An 8,959-nucleotide genomic window follows, 5' to 3' on the forward strand; every position below is an offset into this window, starting at 1 on the left:
TCTCGTCCCCTCATCGCTCGTCACCTCCTCCCCCCTCCTCCCCATCCTTCCCTCATCCCTCATCCCCTCCTCCCCATCCTCCCCCATCCCCTCCTCCCCCATCCTTCCCTCATCCCCTCCTCCCCCATCCCCTCCTCCCCCATCCTTCCCTCATCCCCTCCTCCCTCATCCCCTCCTCCCCTCCTCCCCTCTTCCCTCATCCCCTCCTCCCCCATCCTCCCCCATCCCCTCCTCCCCCATCCTTCCCTCATCCCCTCCTCCCTCATCCCCTCCTCCCCCATCCTTCCCTCTTCTCTGGTCCCCTCCTCCCCTCCTCCCATATCTCTGTCTGTCAAGCCCGCCGAAGAGAGGAGGTATCAGAGATGAAATAACAGATGTCACTGTTGAGGACTGAATAAAACAGAGACATTGTTGATCAGTTTGACTCTGTCAATATTTATTGCCACATCGTTGCATCATCACATTCAGCCTCAACAACCATCCATGCCTTTCAAAGCAGGAAATAAAACAACAACCATCCATGCCTTTCAAAGCAGGAAATAAAACAACAACCATCCATGCCTTTCAAAGCAGGAAATAAAACAACAACCATCCATGCCTTTCAAAGCAGGAAATAAAACACAGAAATGAAAAGAAAATATATATGAAAGAAAGACCAGCTAGAGGGGGCGTGGTCTCGGTGTAGGTACTGAGGTCCTGATAGGGTTAGAGGTCAGTTCTGTTAACAGTCCACAGAACCACCAGAGGAGTACTAGAACCTCACGGAACACTGAGAGTTCTAGAGTCTGGTTACCATGGCCGTGACTCCCGCCTCTTCCTCCAGACCCAAACAGGATGTTATTACTAAAAACACACTTTCAGCTTTAAATCAAGAACGCCTCCCAAATACACACACACAAGCGGTTAACATGAGCGGAACACACAAGTGTTCCTTTAGCAGCTTCAGGGGGAGGTGACGGGGGGGGGGGTTACGGGGGGGGGGTGACGGGGTGGGGGGTGACGGGGTGGGTGGTGACATGTGGTGGTGACGGGGCATCAGCAGAGCAGTAGATTATTATTGATGACATCACAAGGCAGATTACATGTAGACGATGAAGTCATTCTAATATTAAACTGGAGAAGCAACAGACACCTTCTAATATTAAACTGGAGAAGGGTTAGGGGTTAGGGGTTAGGGGTAGATATTAAACTGGAGAAGGGTTAGGGTTAGGGGTAGATATTAAACTGGAGAAGGGTTAGGGTTAGGGGTTAGGGGTAGGGGTTAGGGGTTAGGGGTTAGGGGTTAGGGGTTAGGGGTAGAGACACAGCAAATAAAAGAAAAGCAAGGAAAAGACAACTTCCAGAAAGCCCAGAGGCAGTGCTCAGATTGTCCTGTGATTGGTCAGAGAGCAGAGGGGGCGGGGGGTTCCAAGACACTCCCATTCCTGTCTGCGTCTCAGTGCCGGCCAATCAGAACCACATCCTGTGTTTGTTTGTCATCGTCATGGTGACTCCGTAGCCCTGCGTGCGGCCGAACGGAGCTCTCCCATTGGTTCATATCAAAGGTCAAAAGGTTAAAGTGTGGAAAATCTCCACTAGTCATCTCCCAGAAGCCCCTGCTCCCCGCAGAGGGTGTTAGGGGTCAGGGGTCATTCCTCCTAACTCCCACTTCCCGTCTCTTCCTACTTGGTTATAGTTCCTCCTGTATCTTATCCTACTTTACACTATCCCTTGTTCCATCTCTCCTCTCTCTCTATCCCGCTCTCCTCTGTCTGCTCCTATCATCCTCCATCTATCTCTCTATCCCGCTCTCCTCTGTCTACTCCTATCATCCTCCATCTATCTCTCTATCCCGCTCTCCTCTGTCTACTCCTATCATCCTCCATCTATCTCTCTATCCCGCTCTCCTCTGTCTACTCCTATCATCCTCCATCTATCTCTCTATCCCGCTCTCCTCCTATCATCCTCCATCTATCTCTCTATCCCGCTCTCCTCCTATCATCCTCCATCTATCTCTCTATCCCGCTCTCCTCCTATCATCCTCCATCTATCTCTCTATCCCGCTCTCCTCCTATCATCCTCCATCTATCTCTCTATCCCGCTCTCCTCCTATCATCCTCCATCTATCTCTCTATCTCGCTCTCCTCTGTCTACTCCTATCATCCTCCATCTATCTCTCTATCCCGCTCTCCTCTGTCTACTCCTATCATCCTCCATCTATCTCTCTATCCCGCTCTCCTCTGTCTACTCCTATCATCCTCCATCTATCTCTCTATCCCGCTCTCCTCTGTCTGCTCCTATCATCCTCCATCTATCTCTTTATCCCGCTCTCCTCTGTCTACTCCTATCATCCTCCAGTCTACTCCTATCATCCTCTATCTCTCTATCCTTCCATCAGTCTCCAGATTGTGCCTTTAAAGACAAGGAGATATACAAACTGTATTTTCTATTTTCCTTAAAGGCACAGTCTGTAATTCAATGGTCATTTCAGTTCATCCTCTGATTCTTCATTTTATGAAGTCCTAGTCGGCAGTAACCCTAGTAACCCACAGAATATTATAAAAACTCAATATAATCCATAATCCCAAAGGTATTCCGTGTGTGTCGTATTCACTATTCCCAACGATGCCAGCTCCTATCGATCCTGATATCCCAGAATATATTCCCGACCCGATTCCCAAAGTCGGATTTCTCCTGATTCCCAAGTCAATATGGAGGTAGAATCTATCTCCAAGACAAGTCAGACCATTTTTATAGCAACACTATGAATCCAACTACGTCCTATGTAGTGTATACTGTCTGATCTGGTCTCTGTCTGTAACCAGGTGTATATATCTGACCTGGTCTCTCTGTACAGCTGAGCTGAGGCAGGGTGCTGTGGTTCCTCCCAGCCACCAGGGGGCTCCACCACAGGCTTCTTTCCTGCTGCTCTGCTCTCTTTGGGTTCAACGCAGCTATGCTACATTATAACAACATGGCTAACCCATGCTAGCTAAGGCTAACCCATGCTAGCTAAGGCTAACCCATGCTAGCTAAGGCTAACCCATGCTAGCTAAGGCTAACCGACACTAACACAGGCTAATACAAAAGCCTTAGGCTAACACATGAGTCCGGCTAGCATAAGGCTAACCCATGCTAACCTGTTTTGCGCAGTATAGCATGTTAAACCATTACGATGGTAACATGGCTAACTCAGGCTAACAGGCTAGCATGCTAACTATCATGGCATCTGGTAAGGCACCCAGCAGAAACAACCCAGAAACGTCCGTCTGTTTTGTGATAAAGTTCTCTTCATATATACATTTAATCTAACTCTTCACATAGAAAGAATGGAACTCTTCATACAGAAAGAATCTAACTACCATCTTCATAGAAATATCTTCTGGTACACAGTGCCGGTGGCAGAACAAATCAGTTGGATGGGCCTTTGATTTCTATAGGCGGGCACATTTTTTTCACGGGACCTCCTATGCATATTTCTTTATGAATGTTATATAAAGACCATAGGCGACACATGAGTTTCAAGTTTGGGGAAGATTACAATTTATCCTACCATTTCTACCGATCTGCGTGGCAGTTATGATTTGCATATGTGCATTTTCGTGGAACAGTTTCATTTTAATAATAACGTTTTCATTTCTCAAAATCGTTGTCACATGGTTAATCATAAGAATCTGAATTAAAATGATACAAATCTAAAAGTTAAAATTAAACTGATGCAAGAGCACCAGCCTTTGCCATATGGACACATTGATACACTGTGATCCACTGGTACCTAAAGAAAAGAAAGCATAGAACTCAGAGACAGCCTATAGATCAATGCAGCAGTAAGCCTATAACTACCATCGTCAACTAAGTAAAATACACAGTCCTAAAGCCAACAAATAAAAACAGTAGAAAATATCCTGATAAAAATATTGTTTTTCATTTTCAATCTCATTCATCTCTCTACTCCGCCGTCTGCCTCCCATTCTATTGTCCTTGACCTGAGCCATCTCTAGCCAAGTGCAACATTGCATCAAATCATCAACTGAGTCCAGCCCAAACGCTAGCGAATTTGCAACATTGTATCAACTAGCCTATTCCGGGCCCTCAGAGAGTTTCCCGCACCAGTGAACTCGGGACAGAAAGCTGGTTCTTTCTGACGTTTCCCCTGGATATATGGGATGATCAGATATTTAGCTTTTTCACACCGAGGCTTGATGATTACCAAGTCTTTGAGAGCGTTGGATTTTTTTTTCAAATACCGTGAGGAACTATTAACATTCGCAATGGATGTTAAAAAATAATAAAGACTTAATTGACTTATTACTGTGTGAGGTGAAGAAAACATGCCTGAGAAGCGCAGCTTATTAGTGGTGGACGTAGTGTCTAAGATAATCAGACATCCCAAACGGGTTGTTCTACATATGACTGAGAAGCAGGCCAGGATAATCAGACATCCCAAACGGGTTGTTCTACATATGACTGAGAAGCAGGCCAGGATAATCAGACATCCCAAACGGGTTGTTCTACATATGACTGAGAAGCAGGCCAGGATAATCAGACATCCCAAACGGGTTGTTCTACATATGACTGAGAAGCAGGCCAGGATAATCAGACATCCCAAACGGGTTGTTCTACATATGACTGAGAAGCAGGCCAGGATAATCAGACATCCCAAACGGGTTGTTCTACATATGACTGAGAAGCAGGCCAGGATAATCAGACATCCCAAACGGGATGTTCTACATATGACTGAGAAGCAGGCCAGGATAATCAGACATCCCAAACGGGTTGTTCTACATATGACTGAGAAGCAGGCCAGGATAATCAGACATCCCAAACGGGTTGTTCTACATATGACTGAGAAGCAGGCCAGGATAATCAGACATCCCAAACGGGTTGTTCTACATATGACTGAGAAGCAGGCCAGGATAATCAGACATCCCAAACGGGTTGTTCTACATATGACTGAGAAGCAGGCCAGGATAATCAGACATCCCAAACGGGTTGTTCTACATATGACTGAGAAGCAGGCCAGGATAATCAGACATCCCAAACGGGTTGTTCTACATATGACTGAGAAGCAGGCCAGGATAATCAGACATCCCAAACGGGTTGTTCTACATATGACTGAGAAGCAGGCCAGGATAATCAGACATCCCAAACGGGTTGTTCTACATATGACTGAGAAGCAGGCCAGGATAATCAGACATCCCAAACGGGTTGTTCTACATATGACTGAGAAGCAGGCCAGGATAATCAGACATCCCAAACGGGTTGTTCTACATATGACTGAGAAGCAGGCCAGGATAATCAGACATCCCAAACGGGTTGTTCTACATATGACTGAGAAGCAGGCCAGGATAATCAGACATCCCAAACGGGTTGTTCTACATATGACTGAGAAGCAGGCCAGGATAATCAGACATCCCAAATGGGTTGTTCTACATATGACTGAGAAGCAGGCCAGGATAATCAGACATCCCAAACGGGTTGTTCTACATATGACTGAGAAGCAGGCCAGGATAATCAGACATCCCAAACGGGTTGTTCTACATATGACTGAGAAGCAGGCCAGGATAATCAGACATCCCAAACGGGTTGTTCTACATATGACTGAGAAGCAGGCCAGGATAATCAGACATCCCAAACGGGTTGTTCTACATATGACTGAGAAGCAGGCCAGGATAATCAGACATCCCAAACGGGTTGTTCTACATATGACTGAGAAGCAGGCCAGGATAATCAGACATCCCAAACGGGTTGTTCTACATATGACTGAGAAGCAGGCCAGGTAGACCTACTCAGGCTCCCTCAGCGTCATCAGGACAGAGAAACTAGACACCTGCTCATTGCTCACATAGAGCACTCCAAAAAAAAAAAGACAATGGAAAAAATGAACAGGAGTAATTATATAATTTTGGCAAAACATCAATTTACTTTATGGGAAGCCCGCATCCTAACTGTGCACCCGGCAACTTTCCAATTCCCAAGAGGCTGAAACCAGAGATCTGTATATAATGAGGAGATGCTCATGCCTCTGCCCTAACAATGGGAGGCGTTGTCCCAAAGGAGGGAAGGTCCCCATATTATCATAGAAACACATTGGGCTTATTCTGGAGAGACTTCCTCTCTGCTGTAACTATCTCACTGGAGAAACATTCGAGTCAAACAGCGCCCCTCTATGTTACTATATGTCTCTGATGCTGTCTGGACAGAAATAGTTAACAGAGGAGGAGACAGAGGAGGAGACAGAGGAGACAGAGGAGACAGAGGACACAGAGGAGGAGACAGAGGAGACAGAGGAGGAGACAGAGGAGGAGACAGAGGAGACAGAGGAGACAGAGGAGGAGACAGAGGAGACAGAGGAGGAGACAGAGGACACAGAGGAGACAGAGGAGACAGAGGAGGAGACAGAGGAGGAGACAGAGGAGGAGACAGAGGAGGAGACAGAGGAGGAGACAGAGGACACAGAGGACACAGAGGAGACAGAGGAGGAGACAGAGGAGGAGACAGAGGACACAGAGGAGACAGAGGAGGAGACAGAGGAGGAGACAGAGGAGGAGACAGAGGAGGAGACAGAGGAGGAGACAGAGGACACAGAGGAGACAGAGGAGGAGACAGAGGAGGAGACAGAGGAGGAGACAGAGGAGGAGACAGAGGAGGAGACAGAGGAGGAGACAGAGGAGGAGACAGAGGACACAGAGGAGACAGAGGAGGAGACAGAGGAGGAGACAGAGGAGGAGACAGAGGACACAGAGGAGACAGAGGAGGAGACAGAGGAGGAGACAGAGGAGGAGACAGAGGAGGAGACAGAGGAGACAGAGGAGGAGACAGAGGAGGAGACAGAGGAGGAGACAGAGGAGGAGACAGAGGACACAGAGGAGACAGAGGAGGAGACAGAGGAGGAGACAGAGGAGGAGACAGAGGAGACAGGAGGAGGAGACAGAGGAGGATACAGAGGAGACAGGAGGAGGAGAGAGGAGACAGAGGAGACAGGAGGAGGAGACAGAGGAGGATACAGAGGAGACAGGAGGAGGAGAGAGGAGACAGAGGAGGCAGAGGTGGAGACAGAGGTGGAGACAGAGGAGGACACAGAGGAGGACACAGAGGACACAGAGGAGACAGATGGGTGCCGTTTCTGTCACTCGGATGCTTTCTCTGAAATTGACGGGTCTTTCTGTCGGCGCGTGTCTCGATCAAATAAATTATCAATATTTCAATATTTAATTTGGACGGGCATGGCGGTACGGTAGTTTGGGCCCTGCTGGTGCATGAAAATGTATCAACAACTAAACAGAACTGCTGAACTTCAGAACGACTATTTAAAAAGACAACCCCTGTCCTATATGAACCGGCTAACACACTACAGCAGTAACACACACCGTCGTTATTTAGTGTTGTGTGTGTGAGCGGCACAGAGTGCGCAGACTCATTGTTAAGCAGAGCGCTGACACACACACACACTCTGTTCTGCATTCAATTACACAGACAGTCCATACAACTCCATTATACACCTTGTAGTGTAGTAGCATCAGTTATAACAGCAGTATGTAGTGTTATGACAGGTCATAGCCTGCCAGCTGGATATTCAGTGTCCTTATAGGAAGGTGGTCTGTCTGTAGGGTAAGGGGTGAGAGGTCACACAGGGGTCTGCTTGCTCTTCAGATCGGGGGCACTAAACTGCCTCTTCATGCGAGGGGGGGTGCTGTACCCCTCCTGGAACCACCCTGCCCCTCCCCCTCCTCTTCCCTGTGGAGGCATGTAGCCCCCTGGTGGAGGGTTGTGGTTGCGCGGCAGGCTGTTGCTGTGGTAGAGCTGTTGGTGAGGAGGGATGTAGTAGGGGTGATGGTATCCCCCTCCTCCCTCCTGCTGAAACCTGCCCCTCTCTCCTCCTCCTCTCTGATCCATCCCTCCTCCTCCTCCTCCAGGTACCGGCGACGCTCCTCGACGATAACGCGGTCGCCCCTGGACCACCTCCGTTGTTGTTGGGGTTGCTGTGGTAGTTGTTTCCCTGGTGATTGTTGTTGTTGCCCTGCGGGGAGCTGTCCAGGGAGTTACGCCTATATCGCCGCGGCGGCGGCCCCTGCTGTTGCCCGGGAACCGGGAAGTGTGGGTTCCCATGGTTACCGTTGCTACGGTGCTGTTGTGGTTGTTGCCAGGTGCGGTGCGGGGAGGGGGTGTGGCCTCTAGGGACCATCTGGAAGGGGAGCGGGAGGAGAGCAACAGGAGGAGGTGGAGGAGAGGGAGTTCCTTTACCTCCCTCTGCCCTGTCCTCCCCCTCTCCGTCTACCCCCCCCTCCCCCAGCATCATCAGGGCAGTGGCAGGGCTCCATGAGAGACGGTGCTGGGGGTTGCTCTTGAAGGGGAACTTGAGTTTACAGTCCTGTGGGGGGATGAAACGGCCGGTCCCGGGGAGGTGGACCACAGGGGGGGGGTGCACCGGGACCAGAGGGGTGTTGGGGGTTGGGGAGCTCTGGGTGTTCTGGAGGAGGAGAAGAAAGATAGAATGGTTTATATTCTGCACCACAGGGACTATACTACAGGGCCCCCTGGTGGAGCTGCACCACAGGGACTATACTACAGGGCCCCCTGGTGGAGCTGCATCACAGGGACTATACTACAGGGCCCCCTGGTGGTGCTGCGTCACAGGGACTATACTACAGGGCCCCCTGGTGGAGCTGTGTCACAGGGACTATACTACAGGGCCCCCTGGTGGAGCTGTGTCACAGGGACTATACTACAGGGCCCCCTGGTGGAGCTGCACCACAGGGACTATACTACAGGGCCCCATGGTGGAGCTGCACCACAGGGACTATACTACAGGGCCCCATGGTGGAGCTGCGTCACAGGGACTATACTACAGGGCCCCCTGGTGGAGCTGTGTCACAGGGACTATACTACAGGGCCCCATGGTGGAGCTGCACCACAGGGACTATACTACAGGGCCCCCTGGTGGTGCTGCGTCACAGGGACTATACTACAGGGCCCCCTG

At 49.5% G+C, this 8,959-nt stretch overlaps 1 pseudogene across 1 annotated transcript; it reads right to left on the minus strand.

Moving 5' to 3' along the window:
- Positions 1–415: 415 nt before the first annotated feature.
- On the minus strand, positions 416–8,539 carry LOC311124602 (annotated as a pseudogene). The gene has a single exon. The product of its transcript is annotated as an uncharacterized misc_RNA (transcript).
- Between the last annotated feature and the right edge of the window lie 420 nt (positions 8,540–8,959).

This window comes from Coregonus lavaretus, assembly GCF_964263955.1.
Source record: "Coregonus lavaretus genome assembly, contig: HAP1_SCAFFOLD_6679, whole genome shotgun sequence".
NCBI lineage: Eukaryota > Metazoa > Chordata > Actinopteri > Salmoniformes > Salmonidae > Coregonus > Coregonus lavaretus.